The sequence below is a fragment of the Scyliorhinus torazame genome, chromosome 4 (assembly GCF_047496885.1).
Source record: "Scyliorhinus torazame isolate Kashiwa2021f chromosome 4, sScyTor2.1, whole genome shotgun sequence".
Taxonomy (NCBI): Eukaryota; Metazoa; Chordata; class Chondrichthyes; order Carcharhiniformes; family Scyliorhinidae; genus Scyliorhinus; species Scyliorhinus torazame.
Genome location: NC_092710.1, coordinates 36,585,002 through 36,603,582, shown reverse-complemented (window position 1 = coordinate 36,603,582; position 18,581 = coordinate 36,585,002). Strand labels below are relative to the sequence as shown.

The 18,581-nt window shown below is 46.8% G+C and overlaps 1 long non-coding RNA gene and 1 other non-coding gene across 2 annotated transcripts in view; one reads left to right on the top strand and one right to left on the bottom strand.

Annotated features, from left to right (window-relative positions):
* The window catches only part of LOC140411587 (uncharacterized), a 718,944-nt gene that overhangs the window by 300,715 nt on the left and 399,648 nt on the right, over positions 1-18,581 (top strand). The window lies entirely within an intron of this gene.
* trnav-uac (transfer RNA valine (anticodon UAC)) lies at positions 11,226-11,298 on the bottom strand. Its single transcript has one exon. It is a non-coding gene; the product is annotated as a tRNA-Val (tRNA).

The window sequence follows — 18,581 nt, the reverse complement described above, 5'->3', positions numbered from 1 at the left end:
TTAACAGTTTTGTCTATGCTACCAAACACCTCAATAGTCTGGCTTTCCCATTTATCCTTCAAAACTTTCCCAACCCCTACAATCTTCATTTATCAGGAAATACCTTCAAACCCTTTAACCCCCTATCATTCTACCATTCTCAGTCACTGAAACTGCACCCACCGAGGTAACATCCTCAAATCCCTACAGCCCTCAATATCGGTTGAACACGCCCAGGCGCTTATTGTCTCTCAATCTCTGGAAATCTATCCAGTCCTACCACTATTGCATAGTCTGCAACGTTTTCCGCCCTCAACCGCCACCAGCCCAGGGGGAGATGGGGTGGGGGTGATAAATTCTGAATCATAGAATCAGAAAATTTACAGCGTAGGGGAATGTCATGCGGACCATCATGTCAGCACCGGCTCCAGAATGAGCCATTCAGCCAGTCATGTCTCTCTAACTTCGCCCATAATTATTTGATTAATTCATGCTTTCTCTTGGTCCCTCACCCCAATACTGATAGCAAGTATTCACTTCCATATCCCCCACCCACGTTACCCCTGCCTTATTCAGGACTCCATCATTCAACACTGACCGGTTCCCATTGAGGAATCACTACTTTCCCCATCTAAATGGAGAGATATCTCAACGTGCTTCAGTGCAGAGGGATCTGGGTGTCCTCGTGCACGATTCTCAGAACAGTATGTACAGCAAGTAATCATGAGGCAAATGGAATTATGGCCCTTTTAGCTCGTGGGATGGAGTACAAAGTAGAGACGTGTTACTGGAAAAAGTACAATGCGTTGATGAAACAGCATCTGGAGAAATGGGTAATGTGTTGGCATCCCTTATTTGAGGAGGGATATAGTTGCTTCAGAGGGGCAGGTGAGAGGAGACTCACTGGATTCTGGAGGTAAGGAGTTTGTCTTGTGAAGTAAGATTAAGCATGAAATGAATTGACAAAGTCGAGTGGAGTGGATGCTTCCTCTTGTGATATATTCTAGGACGAGAGATCAATTTTAGGATAAGCGGTTCACGAACACAGAGTGCAGTGCATGCCGGGACTTTGATTTAATTCAAGGAGGATATATGTTTCTATTTGGTAATGGGTTGCGGGGTTATGGAGAATGGGCAGGTGTTAAGGCAGAGTGGACATCAGCCACCATGGTATCGAATGGCAGAGCATGTTCGAAGATTTGAAAAGTCTCTTGTTGGAACGAGCTCTTGTGAAATTATGGTGTGGAGAATCCGGCGTTGGATTGCGGGTGGGCAGAGTAAGAAGTTTTACAACACCATGTTATTGTCCAACAGGATTGTTTCGAATCACTAGCTTTCGGAGCGCAGATCCTTCATCAGGTGAATGAAGAGGTGGGTTCCACAAACAGATATATGGACAAATTCAATGATTCAAGATGATGCTTTGAATGCGACTCTTTGCAGGTAATTAAGTCTTTACATGTCCAGACGGTGCGTCTGGGGAGAGGCATAATCACAGGTTAAAGAGGTGTGAATTGTCTGAAGCCAGTGCTGTTGGTAGGATTTCGGAAGCCCAGGCCAGATAGTAGGGGGTAAATGTAATCAGACATGACTACAAGCTCCCCGTTGGGGCCGTACTCTTGCGCACAGCAGAACTCGGCTATCAGTTTCTGATTGGCGTTGTCACGTATCCTAAAGGAAGTCATGCAGAACGCTCACCCAAAGATCAGAGGCTGAATGTCCTTGACTGCTGAAATGTTCCACGATTGGAAGGGAACATTCCTGCCTTGCAATTCTTGCTTAATGTCCGTTGGTCCGTTGTCGCAGTGTATGCTTGGTCTCGCCAATGTATCACGCCTGCGGACATCATTTCCAGCACCGTATGATGCAGAGGACATTGGCCGAGTCATAACAGTATGTACCGCATACCTTGATGGATGGTGTTCTCATGCGTAATGGAGGTACCAATTTCGATGATCTGGCAGGTATTACAGAGATTGCCATGGCAGGGTTCTGTAGCGTTGTGGTCGCTGTACTCCTGAAGGCTGGGGTGTTTGCTTCAAACAATGGTCTGTTTGAGGTTGTGCGGTTGTTTGAAGGCAAGGGGTTGTGGGGATGGCCTTGGCAAAATGTTCATCTTCGGCGATGTCGTGGTGAAGGCTGTGAAGAAGATGTCGTAGTTTCTCCGCTCCGGGGACGTACGGGACGACGAAGGGTGCTCTGTCGGTTGTGTCCCGTGTTTGTCTTCTGACGAGGTCGCTGCGGTTTTTTGCTGTGGCACGTTGGAACTGTGGATCGATGAGTTGAGAGCCACATCCCATTCTTACAAGGGCGTCTTTCGGTGTTTGTAGATGCCGGTTTTGTTCCACCTCGCCTGAGCAGATCCTGTGTACACGGAGGGCTTGTCCATAGGGGATAGCTTCTTTGATGTGGTTCGGGTGGAAGTTGTAGAAGTGGAGCATCGTGAGGTTATCCGTGGGCTTGCGGTAAAGCGAAGTGCTGAGGCCACCGTCCTTGATGGAGGTTAGTGTGTCCAAGAAGGCAACCAATTCTGGAGAGTAGTCCATGGTTAGTCTGGTGGTGGCATGGAACGTATTGATGTCATTCTGAGGGCAACTAAAAACATATCTGTGATCAATCGCCTTCCAACTGCTGGTGTGTGTCTCTGCTGTGGAAAGGCGTTGCTGCTTTCCGAATACGGTTGCCCATTGTTAGGTTCGCGTGTCAATGGTTGGGGTTTACAGCACTGATTCTTTTCAACGGTCCAAAGATGAGCATCAAAATTCCAGAGGGCAGGTAATTGGCGAGTGGCAATGAGATAATTTTGAAATTATTTTCTTCCCTACATGGAAAGGGCTTGCTGAACGCCTGTTTGCTCAGCACGGGGAAGGTGGGAGCACAGTGGTATTGTCTCTTGCTAGACAACTAATCCAAAGACCCAGGTTCATACTGTGAGGATCCGAGTTCCAATCGCAACACTGTAAATGGGATTTGAGTTCAGTTGACAAACCGGAATGTATTTATTAAAAAATCACTTCCTTTGAGGAAGGAACTCTGCCGTCCATACCTGACCTGGCCAACATGTCACTCCAAATCGACAGAGATGTGGTTGGCTCCTTAACCGCCTCAGAAATGGATGAGGAAACCATTCAGTTCAAGGACAATCAGCGATGTGCAGTAAATGTTTAGCCAGCTATCGTCACCGATATCCCATGCTTGCAATCAAAACTGGTCAAATGGTCACAAAGATTTGGATGATTGAGTAAAAATGTGGGGACTTTACAAGTCATATCTCGATAAGTGGACAGGTATTCGTGGATAATTTGACAGTGACTATAAATTGATAGGAATGCGGGGATATGGGAAAGTCAGGAATCGCAGGACATCATGATGTTCCTTTGGAGAGCCGGGGACGAGTCCAAATGGTTTCTTTTAGCGCCCTCATTATAATTTGATTCTGTAAATAGTTGAAAAGTTCTCAGCGAAAGTAAAAAAGAGTTTCCCTTGTTACGGATCCCAACTGCACGCAGCCAAGAATATTAGTAAGCACGTAGACTCTGAATGGCTGTTTCAAATAAAGGGGTAAGTCCATTAATGCAGCCGTCACTTCTCCTCTGGTTTCCTTAATTATATTAAAAGCGGCTGCCCACAGGACTCAATAAAGTATTGATAGGCTACAGATCTCACTACCTCTGCCAGTAGGAGCGTGTGTGCAACAAAATGTATATTTTACTGAGTGTGATAACTCTCTTTGACGGTAAGAGATAATAAAACAACATGTTGTTCAGATTGCTTTTCTATTCTTGTCTTTCATTTTAACACAGTACGAGGTCTTACAACTCCAGGTTAAAGTCCAACATGTTTGTTTCGATGTCACTAGCTTTCGGAGCGCTGCTCCTTCCTCAGGTGAATGAAGAGGTATGTTCCAGAAACATATATATAGACAGATTCAAAGATGCCAGACAATGCTTGGAATGCGACAATTAGCAGGTGATTAAATCTTTACAGATCCAGAGATGTGGTAACCCCAGGTTAAAGAGGTGTGAATTGTGTCAAGACAGGACAGCTGGTAGGATTTCGCAGGCCAGATTGAGGGGGATGGATGTAATGAAACATGAATCCCAGGTCTCGGTTGAGGCCGCACTCGTGTGGGAACTTGGCTACAAGTTTCTGCTCGGCGATTCTGCGTTTTCGCGCGTCCTGAAGGACGCCTTGGACTTCAGGACTCCTGGCTCTCTTTGAGTCAGGCAATTCTCGAAAAAGACTCAAAATGAGAGAGTGTTTAATGAAATGAAAATGAAATGAAAATTGCTTATTGTCAAGAGTGGGCTTCAATCAAGTTACTGTGAAAAGCCCCTCGTCGACACACTCCGGCGCCTATTCGGGGAGGCCGGTACGGCGCGGAAGTTGTTAGGCAAAGGGGAGGTTTCGCTTTTGTAAAGAACAGTTTTGAAGCAAGCGTGCTGGACGCAGCGAACCTTGAGTCAGAATGTTGAGTCATTGAGAGTCAGGAAGTGACTGTCCCAAACCCAACTGGGAATAACCAGTCTCCAGGAAAGGGACTCGGTGGGCGGAGTATCGGAGTGAAGCGCCAAAGATCAGCACAGCTCTGAACTCGCCCTGAATCCAGAGGCGGAGCTGCTGATATGCTGTCCGGATTCAGAGAGTGGCGCAGGGCAAAGGAAGCAGCTGTTTGTTCTGGAGAAGAGGCACAGCAGAAGAAGAGGAAAGAGGGGCAACAGCGAAGCGAGGGGAGCAACAGGGAAGGGGGAATGCGGTCACTACAGGCGACATCGCTCACAGCCGGATAGCTTAGTCGGTAGAGCATCAGACTTTTAATCTGAGGGTCCAGGGATCAAGTCCCTGTTGGGACAATCATTTTAAATCCCAATGATCGACGCTGACCTGAAGTCATCGAGTGAATCCACTGGGAAAGAAGCTCATCGGCTCATTGTGCCTCTGCTACCCCTCAAACCCCTGTCTGTTCCAATCCCAGTTTCCAGCCAAGGCCCGACGCCTTTGCATTCCATGGGGTTGAATGCTTCATCTATTCTCCTTTGTGTGAATAATACCATCATTATAAGGAGAAATGTCTGCCCATCGCTTTAAGATTGATCCCTGAAATATTTGCGTTATGCTGATTTTTTTTTTTTTTTGCTTATTTTGAGCTTTTCGGCGAATTGAATCTGAATTCTGACATGATCAGGAATTGAATTTCATCCAATCCCAATAAAGGATGCTCTTTGGATCTATCTGTTGCTGCTGTTCAGTTAAACCTCATTGTTATGTTCCAATAAATTCCATCACATTTATATTTAAATACATTTCACTTTGTTTTCTTAATTCAGAGCCATTCTGCACTCTGTCCCCTGGGTTTCTGTGGCCATTAGCACCCGGTTTCCCTGGATTCCTGTGGCTTCCTTTCTCTCTCCACAGTATAAATATTTCCCACTTTCTCTGTCTGTTAGCTTTGACAAAGAGTCAACGGACTCGAAACGTTAGCTCTTTACTCTCCCTCCAGATGCTGCCAGTCTTGCTGAGATTTTCCAGCATTTTCTCTTTCGTGGTTGTATGTCTGTTCACATGGAAATTCAATTGGTCACAACTTGTCCAAAAGCAGCAATGGATCCATTGTGGCTCGAACCCAGGACCTGCTGCGTGTAAAGTAGACGTGATAACCACTACACCATGGAATCAGCTAGCGGCAGTTGCACTCCTTATATGACTGGAGTTTGTGATTGTTCCATCGCTCCGGAACCTTTGTAAAGCGTCTATTTGATGGGAATGGATCAGCTGTCAACACCTGACTTGCTGTTTCACATGTTTGCGTGTCCCACAAAGTCGCGTTCAGCTTATTGTGCACAAATTTTTCTCTTTCACTCAGGCAATTCTCGAAAAAGACTCAAAATGAAAGAGCGTTTAATGAAATGAAAATGAAATGAAAATCGCTTATTGTCACGAGTAGGCTTCAATTAAGTTACTGTGAAAAGCCCCTAGTCACCACATTCCGGCGCCTGTTCGAGGAGGCCGGTACGGCGCGGAATTTGTTAGGCAAAGGGGAGGTTTCGCTTTTGTAAAGAACAGTTTTGAAGCAAGCGTGCTGGACGCAGCGAACCTTGAATCAGAATGTTGAGTAATTGAGAGTCAGGAAGTGACTGTCCCAAACCCAACTGAGAATAACCAGTCTCCAGGAAAGGGACTCGGTTGGGCGGAGTATCGGAGTGAAGCGTCGAAGAGCAGCACAGCTCTGAACTCGCCCTGAATCCAGAGGCGGAGCTGCTGATATGCTGTCCGGATTCAGATAGTGGCGCAGGGCAAAGGAAGCAGCTGTTTGTACTGGAGGAGAGGCACAGCATAAGAAGAGGAAAGAGGGGCAACAGCAGAGCGAGAGGAGCAACAGCGAAGGGGAAATCCGGTCACTGCAGGCGTCCTAACTCACAGCCCGGATAGCTCAGTCAGTAGAACATCAGACTTTTAATCTGAGGGTCCAGGGTTCAGGTCCCTGTTCGGGCGATCATTTTAGATCCCAATGATCGATGCTGACGTGAATCCACTTGGAACGAAGCCCATCGGCCCATTGTGCCTCTGCTCCCCCTCAAACCCCTGTCTGTTCCAATCCCAGTTTCCAGCCAAGGACCGTCGCCTTTGCATTCCACGGGGTTCAAGGCTTCATCTATTCCCCTTTGTGTGAATAATACCATCGTGACAAGTGGAAATCTCTGCCCATCGCTTTAATATTGATCCCTGAAATATTTGCGTTATGCTGATTTATTCTCATTTTTTTGCTGATTTTGAGCTTTTAGGCGAGTTGAATCTCACTTCCGACATGATCAGAAATGGAATTTCATCCAGTCCCAATAAAGAATGCTCTTTGGATCTGTCCGTTGCGGCTGTTCAGTTAAACCTCATTGTTATTTTCCAACAAATTGCATCACATTTATATTTAAATACATTTCACTTTGTTTTCTGAATTCAAAGCCATTCTGCACTCTGTCCCCTGGGTTTCTGTGGCCATTAGCACCCGGTTTCCCTGGGTTTCTGTGGCTATGGCTCATCTTTCTTTCTCACTCCACAGTATGAATATTTCCCACTTTCTCTGTCTGTTAGCTTTGACAAAGAGTCAACGGACTCGAAACGTTAGCTCTTTACTCTCCCTACAGATGCTGCCCGACTTGCTGAGATTTTCCAGCATTTTATCTTTCGTGGTTGTATTTCTGTTCACATGGAAATTCAATTGATCACAACTTGTCCGAAAGCAGCATTGGTTCCACTGGATGCTCGAACACAGGACCTGCTGCGTTTAAAGCAGACGTGATAACCACTGCACCATGGAAACAACTGGCGATTGCTACACTCCTTATATGACATGAGTTTGTGATTGTTCCATCGTTCCGGAACCTTTGTGAAGCATCTATTTGATGGGAATGGATCAGCTGTCAACACCTGACTTGCTGTATAACATGTTTGCCAGTCCCACAAAATCGCGTTCAGCAGATTGTGCCCAAATTTTCTCTTTGAGTCAGGCAATTTTCGAAAAAGACTTTGTTTTCTGAATTCATTGAGAATGCTGGCAGGCAATGCGATGTTCTTTAATGGTAGTTTGTACCGACTTTGTATTGAAGTGTAACTGCAGTATTATTTTCATTGACATAACAAGTATTGTCAGCGCCGACTGAGAACTCCGCCGCCGCCTGCAGATTCCCCTCCAAGGAACACACGCCATATTCACTTGGAACCATATTCCCATTCACTCACTCTTGTTGGGTACAAATCATGGAGCTTCCTTCCTAACCGCTTTCTGGGGGCACCTACACCACATGGACTGCAGAGTTCCAGAAATCAACACCACACGCAGGTTCACGGGAATTGGATGAGAGCTGAAATTATGGAGCGCTAGTGTATTGCTTTTTGTAGTTTGAAATTGCAGATTATGGTGGAATGACCATAATGATGTCCAGGAAATGTTGCGTCAATGTTCTAAGATAAAGGAATTGGATACAGAATGGTTGTTGGTGTGGTGAGTGGCACGTTTTGCCAAGGTGAAATTCGAACAAGGGTCACAGTGCCGAATGGGTATTGAGAAAAGGCGGTGAGTGAGAGAAACGCGCGTTTAACAGATTGGGTCCCGCAGAACAAAATGTAAAAAGTGAGTGAAAGTTGGGGAAGGGGCAGGAGGCAAAGTGGAATTTGAGACGGCGAAGGGTCACGAGATACACAGCATTCGTTGGGAAATTTCGAAATATTTCAGTCTGTAACCCAATTTTTGGACAAAATATTTTTAAAGGACAGAGTGCTGATTTGCTTATTTAAGAGCTCACAGGTAATGGTCATGATGCACGCTAATTAAATAGGGGTTGGAAAGATGTTGCGACTCAACACGCCAGCTTTGGCAACGCGCAGATGGGGGAAGCTGGTTGTATTTCTATTCACACGGAAATTCAGTTGGCAACGAGTTGTCCAAAAGCAGCAATGATTCCACAGGAGCTCGACAAAGGACCTCCCGCGTCTAAAGCAGGCGTGCTAACCACTACACCGTGGAACCAGCTGGCGACACACTGACCTCTTTATATTACTGGAGGTTGTGATTGTTCCATCGCTCCTGAAATGTTGCAAATCGTCCATTTGGTGGGATTTGCTCAGTTGTCAGCACCTGACCTGTTGCAGACATGTTTGCCTTTTCCTTAAAGTCGCGCGCGTTTATCTGATTGTTCTGAACGTTTTTGCAATTTCCCCCGCAAAAGAGACAAAACGAAAGAGCGTTTAAATGTTGCGGCGCTGAGGATGTGGGCAAAGGGGAGGTTTCACTTTTGGAAAGAACATTTTTGAAGTTGATGCGTTGAAGCCAGTGAAACGTGAGTCAGAATGTTGAGTAATCGAGAGTCAGGATGTGAGTCAGGGAATGATTGTCTAACTGACGAGGGAAATGTAAAGTTTGAATGATGCAATGTTCGCGGCCAGCCAGTAATAGTCGCCAAAGGCGGCTTTGCTCTGGCTCGGATAGCGCAGTCGGTGCAACGCCTGGCTTTTAATCTGAAGGTCCAGAGTTCAAATCCCTCCTCGGATGGTAATTCAAATGATTGATGCTGTCGTGAACTCATCGAGTTAATTAACACCTAAGGAAACCCATCGGCCCATTGTGTCTCTGCTGCCCCGCAAACCCCTGTCTGTTCCATTCCCAGCACAAGGTCCGTCGCCTTGAAATTCCACAGCGGTTCCAGGTCTCATCAAAACTCTTCTTGTGTGAATACTAACATCATTGCAAAGAGAAAATCCCTGCTCGTCGCTTTAAGATAGATAACTCAAGTATCTGGGTCATGCTGACTTTTGTTTGATTTTTTTTTGCTGAATTTGAGCTTTAAGGCGAGTTGAATGTGAATTCCGACATGATCTGAATTCGAATTCCATTCATCCTCAATAGACGAGGCTACTTCCATCTGCCCTTTCCTGCTGTCCAATTAAAACGAAATAGGACAACGAGGCCATTGCAGACGTCAGAGCAGCCTTCTCCAAGGTCAACCCACGGAAAGACACTGGCTCAGATGGGGACCCGGACCAGCACTCAGGTCTTGCACAGATCGCCTGAAGACATCTTTAACCTCTCTTTACAACAATCTGAGGTCCCTATCTGCTTCAAGATGACGACCATCATGCCTGTACCAAAAAAATAGCCAGGCAGCATGCCTTAATGACTATCGACCAGTGGCACTGATATTCATCATCATGAAGTGCTTCGAAAGGTTAGTCATGGCACGAATCAACTCCAGCCTCCCAGATTGCCTTGATCCACTACAGTTCGCCTACCACTGCAACAGGTCTACAGCAGACGCCATCTCCATGGCACTGCACTCCACCCTGGAACACCTAGGTAACAAAGGTACCTCTGTCCGACTCCTATTTGTCGACTACAGCTCAGCCGTCAAAACCATCATTCCTACGAAACTCATTACCAAACTCCCTGGCCTTGGCTCCTCACTCTGCGACTGGATCCTGAACTTTCTAACCCACAGGCCACAATTAGAAAGGATAGGCAACAACACTTCCTCCACAATCATCCTAAACACCGGTGCCCCACAAGGCTGTGACCTCAGCCCCCACCTATACCACTTATATACCGATGACAGTGTGGCCAAATTCCCCTCCAACTCGATTTTCAAATTTGCTGATGACACCACCATAGTGAGTCGGATTTCAAACAATGAGGAGACAGAGTACAGGAATGAGATAGAGAACCTGTTGAACTGGTGCGACGACAATAATCTCTGCCTCAATGTCAAGAAACGAAGGAGATTGTCATCGACTTCAGGAAGCGTAGTGGAGAACATGCCCCTGTCTACATCAATGGGAACGAAGTAGAAAGTGTCGAGTGCTTCAAGCTTTTTGGTGTCCAGATCACCAACAACCTGTCCTGGTCCCCCATGCCGACACTATAGTTAAGAAAGCCCAACAACCGCTCTACTTTCTCAGAAGACTAAGGAAATTTGACATGTCAGCTACGATACTCACCAACTTCTACAGATGCACCATAGAAAGTATTCCTTCTGGTTATATCACTGCTTGGTATGGAGCCTGCTCTACCCAACACCGCAGGAAACTACAAAAGGTCGTGAATGTAGCCCACTCCATCACGCAAACCTGCCTCCCATCCATTGACTCTGTCTATAATTCCCGCTGCCTCAGAAAGGCAGCCAGCATAATTAAGGACCCCATGCAACCCGGACATACTCCCTTCCACCTCCTTCCATCAGGAAAAAGATACCAAAGTTTAAGGTCATGTCCCAACCGACTCAAGAACAGCTTCTTCCCTACTGTCATCAGACTTTTGAATGGACCTACCTCGTATTACGTTGATCTTTTCTCTACACCTTGCTATGACTGTAACATTATATTCTGCAGTCTCTCCTTCCTTCCCTATGTACGGTATGCATTATTTGTACAGCATGCAAGAAACAGTAATTTTCACTGTAAAATAATACATGTGACAATAATAAATCAAATCAAATCCAATCAAAGATAAAGAGCAATAGTTGGGAAATATCGAAAAATGTTAGTTCGGAAACAAGTAGTGGACTATTGGGCAAATAACGTTCAAGAAGTGAGTATTTAATAACTCACACGTAAGGATCATGATACACGCTCATGAATAATGTTTGTTTGGAAAGAGATTTCCATTCAGCACGTTGGCTTTGGGAACGCACGGATAGGGGAAGCTGGTTGTATTTCTACTTCCATTGAAATTCAATTAACAACCACTTATCCAAAAGCAGCATTGATTCCACCGGGGCTCGAACCCGGGACCTTCAGCGTGTAAAGCAGACGTGATAACCACTACACCACGGAACCAACTGGAGATCCACTGACTTGTTTATATAACTGGACTTTGTGAATGAGTCCTTCACTCCAGAAACTTTGCAAAACCTCCATTTGGTGCGATTTGCTCCGCTGTCAACACAAACTTGTTGTATACAAACTTGTTGTATACATGATGTGGAGATGCCGGCGTTGGACTGGGATGAGCACAGTACGAAGTCTTACAACACCAGGTTAATGTCCAACAGGTTTGTTTCGATGTCACTAGCTTTCGGAGCGCTGCTCCTTCCTCAGGTGAATGAAGAGGTCTGTTCCAGAAACACATATATAGACAAATTCAAAGATGCCAAACAATGCTAGGAATGCGAGCATTAGCAGGAGATTAAATCTTTACAGTTCCCGAGATGGGGTAACCCAGGTTAAAGAGGTGTGAATTGTCTCAAGCCAGGACAGTTGGTAGGATTTCGCAGGCCAGATGGTGGGGGATGAATGTAATGTGACATGAATCCCAGGTCCCGGGGTTTCTGGAACAGACCTCTTCATTCACCTGAGGAAGGAGCAGCGCTCCGAAAGCTAGTGACATTGAAACAAACCTGTTGGACTTTAACCTGGTGTTGTAAGACTTCGTACTGTTGTATACATGTTAGCGGTTCCCACAAAGTCGCGTTCAGCTGACTGTTCTCGACGTTTCTTCTTTCAGACAGGTAATTTACCTGAAAAAGAGGCAAAATGAAGGAGCGTTTAAATGTTCCTGCGCGGAGGTTGTGGGCAAAGGGGAGGTTTCGCATTTGGAAAAAAATTTAAGCAGCGACTGTGTTGGAGGCCGTGAAACGTGCGTCAGAATGTTGAGTAATTGAGAGTGAGGAGTGACCGTCTCAAACCCAACTGGGAATGATTGTCGGATTAGAACATAGAGTGCAGAAGGAGGCCATTCGGCCCATCAAGTCTGCACCAACCCACTTAAACCCTCACTTCCATCCTATCCCCGTTACCCCTCCTCGCCTTTTTTGTCGCTAAGGACAATTTATCATGGCCAATCCACGTAACATGCACGTCTTTGGACTGTGGGAGGTCACCGCAGCACCCGGAGGAAACCCACGCAGACACGGGAAGAACGTGCAGACCCCACACAGACAGTGACCCAACGGGGAATCGAACCTGTGACCCTGGCGCTGTGAAGCCACAATGCTATTCACGTGTGCTGCCCTAAATTGACGAAGGAAATAAAACATTTAAACGATGAAATGTTCGCGACCAGCCAGTAATGGTCGCTGTAGGGGGCGCTATTTAGAGCCCGGATAGCTCACCCGGGAGAACGTCCCAGTTTGAGCTGTACTTTTAAATCTCAATGAGTGATGTTGACGTGAACTCACCGCGTTCATCATTTGGGAAAGAGGCCCCTCGGCCCGTTGTGTCTCTGCTGCCCCTCAAAGCCCTGTCTGTTCCAATCCCAGTTTCAGCACAAGGTGCGTCGCCTTGGCATTCCACAGCGGTTCCAGGGGTCATCTAAATGCTTTTGTCTGAATAATACCATTATTGCAAGGAGAAATACTTGCTCATCGCTTTAAGATGGATACCTGAAATATTCGCGATATTCTGATTTGGTTTGAATTTTTTACTGATTCTGCGCCTCAAGGCGAGTGGAATGTGATTTCCGACATGATCCGAAATTGAATTTGAACCAGCCCCTATAAACGAGACTTTGACAAAGGGTCATCGCGACTCGAAACGTTTGCTCTTTTCTCTCCCTGCAGATGCTGACAGACCTGGTGAGAGTTTCCAGCATTTCCTCGTTTGGTTTCAAAAACCAGCCAGTGCCTCTTGGGAACCATGTGCTTCACAAAGTGCATGCGAGACGATTTATTGGGACATGTGAAGAAGAATTAGATGGCATCAGGTTTATGGAGGATTCAGTATGTACATTGGGCGAGGGGCCCATTGTAATAGTCAAGTCCACGGCCTCACCGACCCCACACCACCCCTAAGCACTCCCCAGCACCCTCACACCACCCCTCGCCACGCCCTCATTGCCTCCACACCACTGGCTCTCCACTCCCTCACCACCCCCACACCACCAGCCACCCCAAACTGCAATCATGCATCATGTCTTGTGTCTTGCAGGATCACTTGGTCATGAGTCAGGCCCTTCTGGTGTTTCCTTCCCGAACCACAACTCCAGCGAAAAAGCACAGACAGCGCCGAAAGTCCCCAGACTGTAGCCTGAGACACCCCGGAGCACCAGTCTGGGCATGGCACCTATATCCCGTCACAGCAGTGGCTGTCTATGCCTGGATACCCCACTCCCGTGTGGGTCCCCTTGACCCGACGGCCCATTCCCTGGTCACCCCCCTCTCTGGCCCCAGCAGATGAGTGCCACTCTCCCCCTCCTCCAGCCAGCCCTGCCAGCAACAAATCCAGAAGCCCATAGTCGCGTCTCTGGGAACTTGTCCGAGCTCCACTCTGTCCCTCAGCAGTCACAGCGCCTGTTTCCCGAAGACGAAAACCACAAGTGAAACTCGCCGGAGGCAATTACTCCTGGCGGGTCCTGAAGGCTGCCTTGGGGAACAGGACGTGTGACAAAGCAGAATCACCGCACAGAAACCTACAGCCAAGTTCCGCACACATGAGTACGGCCTCAACCTGGCATTCATGTCGCATTACATTCATCCCCCACCATCTGGCCTTGGCTTGCAAAATCCTACCAACTGTCCTGGCTTGAGACAATTCACACCTCTTTAACCTGGGGTTACCTCTATCTCTGGATCTGTAAAGACTTAATTACCAGCATATGCTCACATTCAAAGCATTGTCTGGCATCTTTGACTTTGTCTATATATATGTTTCTGGAACCTACCTCTTCATTCACCTGAGGGAGGAGCAGTGCTCCGAAAGTTAGTGATCTGAAATTTAACTGTTGGACTTTAACCTGGTGTTGTTAGACTTCTTACTGTGCCCACCCCAGTCCAACGCCAGCATCTCCACATCGTCACATCAGACCTTATTATGAAAGGAAGTTCAACTATGAAGCAGCTGAAGGTGGTTTGGGCTAGGATACGAAAGGGGGCAATCGGAATAATATTCTGGAGCTGAGTAGTGGACTTTTGGGCAAATCATGTTTACGGAAATTAATAATGTTTGTCTAATTTAAAACTCACAGTTAATGATCATGATGTGTGCTTCTGTCATGCGAGAGAACCTTTAAGAAATGTGTGTTTATAAATGGGTGTGAATATAAATATCTATAGTGAGAGTACCTTTAAGAAATGGGTGTTTACAACTGCAGTGATGTCAGAGAGTGGGTGGAGCTTTTTCTTTCGTTTTTGAGCAGGCTGCAGGGTGTGTTTTAGTTTAATTTTCAGTGTTGGAGCTGAAGCCAGACCAAACAAGTGTACTGCTGTTCTCTCTGCCATCAAAAGACTATCTCTTGATCATTTGGTGAATTCAGAATTATAAATGTTTTCAGTTGTGAATGTAAACCTGATGTGCTTCTGGTAAAATATGTTTTAAAGTCGTATGGATGTTAAAAGGAATGCTTAAAGGATTACTTAGTGTTGTAGTCTTTTGGGGTTGTATTTGAATTGATGATTGCTAAGATGTGCACTGTATGTTTTAAGAAGGTTAACTTGAGTTCAGAGAATAAACATTGTTTTGCTTTAAAAATAAATTTTCCATTTCTGCTGTACCACACCTGTACAGTGGGCAGTGTGCTCCCCATACCACAATCTATTAAAAGTTGGGGTCACGTGAACTCCATGATACACTTTGGGGTTCTCTGAACCCTGGTCCATAACACTTATTAAGTAATGTTTGTGTGTGGTTCGATATCCACGCAGCACGTTGGTTTTGGGAACGCACAAGTAGGGGAAGCTGGTTGTCTTTCTATTCAAATGGAAATTCAATTGGTAACAACTGGTCCAAAAGCAGCAACGATACCACTGGGGCTCGAACCGAAGACTTTCTACGTGTAAAGCATACGTGGTAACTACTACACCACGGAACTAACTAGCTTCCTGCATATCTGTTTATATGACTGGAGTATGGGTTCGACTCCCAGTGGAACCTATGTTAATGTTAGAGCCCAGAAAGCTCAGTCATTGCAGCATCAGACTATTAATCTGTTATATATCCTATACCATCCTCTTTTATTTTATGATTCGTTCATGAGATGTGGGGTCAGTTTTTTATTGCCCATCACTGAGGACATTTCAGATTCAACAACATTGCTGTGGATTAAGGACGGCAGATTTCCTTCCCTTCAATGAGGACTTCAATGAACCAGATGAGTTCTTAGCCTTTCCATACCAGATTCTTATGGAATTTAAATTTCACCATTTGCCGTGACGGGATTCGAACCTGAATCGCTAGAGCTTTGCCCTGGGTCACAATGTAGACGCCCCTCCCTTTATCTGTGCATCAACTTTCACTCAATTAAACGTCCCATGGGATTTAAAAAATAAATAAATTTCGAGTACACAATTCATTTTTTCCAATTAAGGAGCAATTTAGCGTGGCCGATCCACCTACGCTGTACATCATTTTGGGTTGTGGAGGGCAAAACCCACACAGACACGGGGAGAATGTGCAAACTCCACAGGGACAGTGACCCAGAGCCGGGGTCGAACCTGGGAACTCGGCGCTTCCCATGGGATTTTAAAAGAAAACAAAGTATGACAACAAGGCCTAAATGGAGGCACACCGTCAGATCACAAAGCTTGGTAAAAGGTACAATATTTTCCTAAGTGGCTTACAGGTGGAAAGCGAGGTAGAGGTGGAGCACGGAATTGGAAGAGAGGGCGGGAGTTCCTGAGCTTCCGCACCGTCCAACAGGGGGCACCATTGGAACAGTGATAAAAACCAGGAATGTTCAATGGTCCAGTATTAGATGGAATGCAGATATTTCAGAGGGTTGTGAGGAATAGAGAGATTCTTGGAAGGTTTGGGGGAGGGGGCAATGTGTCTGGTGTTTTTCTTGTGATATATGGTCGTGCAGGGATTGGAAAGAAGGTTGCTGACTCAATACAATTAATCGGTTCGGCGTTGCCGATGTTGTGCATCTTTCTGAACCGCGCTACTGGGGTCTGCCAGAGACTGTGGGACACGGAATTTCAGGCAGTCTTAGGCCAGACTCGTCCTTAGAAAGCGGCGCTACTATTTCCCAATTTGGGCTTAAATATTGCTGAATGTTGACCCTCCGGGTGGCCGAGTTGCGCGGGAAACAGTGAACGAAAGGCTGTAGAGCCACTTGATGTTCTCTGCCTGCCTGTGTGTACGAGTGGATGGGATCAATTCACATAGAATCCCCACTGTGCAGAAGGTGGCCATTCGGCCCTTCGATGTTATACCTGCCCTCTGAAAGCGCACCCTACCGAGGCCCACTTACCCCACCACGCTTCCGTAACTCCACCAGACCTGCACATCTTTGGACTGTGGGAGGAAACCAGTGCACCCGGGGGAAGCCCACACAGACACGGGGAGAATGTGCAGACTCCACAGTCACCCCAGGCCAGAATTGGAGCGGGATCTCTGGCTCTGAGGCAGCAGCGACAACCGCTCTTTCTCTCTCTCCACGCTGTTGTTGTTCACAGACCAGGGAATGGCAGCCTTCCCACTCAGACATAGAGGAATCAACCTGGACATGGCTGAGGATTCAGCTTTCAATCTTTACTTGCACTCCAAAGACTGACATGGCGGCCATTGCTCACATCAGAATCGAGTAGGCTGCAAGGGCCGATGTCCCCCACGTGTGGGACGCAGCGAATGCGAGATTGGGTCGCAATGTCAGGGTGCCGCCCGCCTGCGAAGGGACCGTATTGCAGCCATATTATTTCCATGGCAAGTCCAGTTCAGTTTCTGGTTAATGCTAACTCCACATGTGTTGCTAGCACGGGAATCAGCGTCGGTAATGCCAATGAATATAAAGGGGTAATTTTTGGATCCTCTCTTGTTGGAGAATGTCACTGCCTGGCAGTTATGCAGTGCCAACCTTCCTCGCCACTTGTCAGCTCAACCATGAATATTGTCCATGTCTTGATGCAGTTGGCTATGGGCTGCGTCAGTACCTGGAGAGTGGCGAACGGCGCTGAACATTGCGCCGTCATCAGCGACAATATCATCATAGAATCGTAGAACTTAGTGCAGAAGGAGGTCATTTGGTCCATCGTGTCTTCCCCGGCCCTTGGAAAGAGCACCCTACCTCAGCAACGCCACCGAGCCTTTTCGGACACAAGGACAATTTAGCGTGGCCAGTCCACCTAACCTGCACATCTTTAGACTATGGGAGGAAACCGGAGCACCCGGAATATACCCGGGTAGACATGGGGAGAACGTGCAGACTTCGCACAGACATCATCACTTCCGACCTCATTAAGAAAGTTCATTGATGAAGCAACGGAAGGTGGTTGGGGCTAGGATACCAACGGGACCAACTCGGAATGATAGTCTGGTGCTGAGGTGATTGGGCTTCAACTATCACAACCATCTGCATCATGATCATGGCTTATTATTCAAATCACTAATCTGCTCCCGTTTTCGCCCAGACCCTTTGACTCGTTCAGTTCGAAGAGCTATAGCTAACTCCTTCTTGCAAACATAAAATGTTTAGTACTGATTTTGTCAGTAAATAATTCCACAGACTCACCACTACAAAGAACAAGGAAAAGTACAGCACAGGAACAGGCCCTTAGGCCCTCCAAATCTGCGCCGACGATGCTGCCCGTCTAAACTAAAATCTTCTACACTTCCTGGGTCCGTATCCCTCTATTCCCATCCTGTTCATTGTATTTGTCACGATGTCCCTTAACTGTCACTGTCGTCCCTGCTTCCACCACCTCCTCCGGCAGCGAGTTCCAGGCACCCACTACCCTCTGTGTAAAAAACCTGCCTCTTCACATTGCCCCTCGCACCTTAAACCTATGCCCCCTAGGAATTGACCCCGAGTAATTGTCATGTTTGGGCAGCATGGTAGCATTGTGGATAGCACAATTGCTTCACAGCTACAGGGTCCCAGGTTCGATTCCCGGCTTGGGTCACTGTCTGTGCGGAGTCTGCACGTTCTCCCCGTGTGTGCGTGGGTTTCCTGCGGGTGCTCCGGTTTCCTCCCACATTCCAAAGGTGTGCAGCTTAGCTGGATTGGTCATACTAAATTGCCCAAAGTGCCCAAAATTGCCCTTAGTGTTGGGTGGGGTTACTGGGTTATGGGGATAGGGTGGAGGTGTTGACCTTGGGTAGGGTGCTCTTTCCAAGAGCCGGTGCAGACTCGATGGGCCGAATGGCCTCCTTCTGCACTGTAAATTCTCTGGAACTATTCTCATCCTATT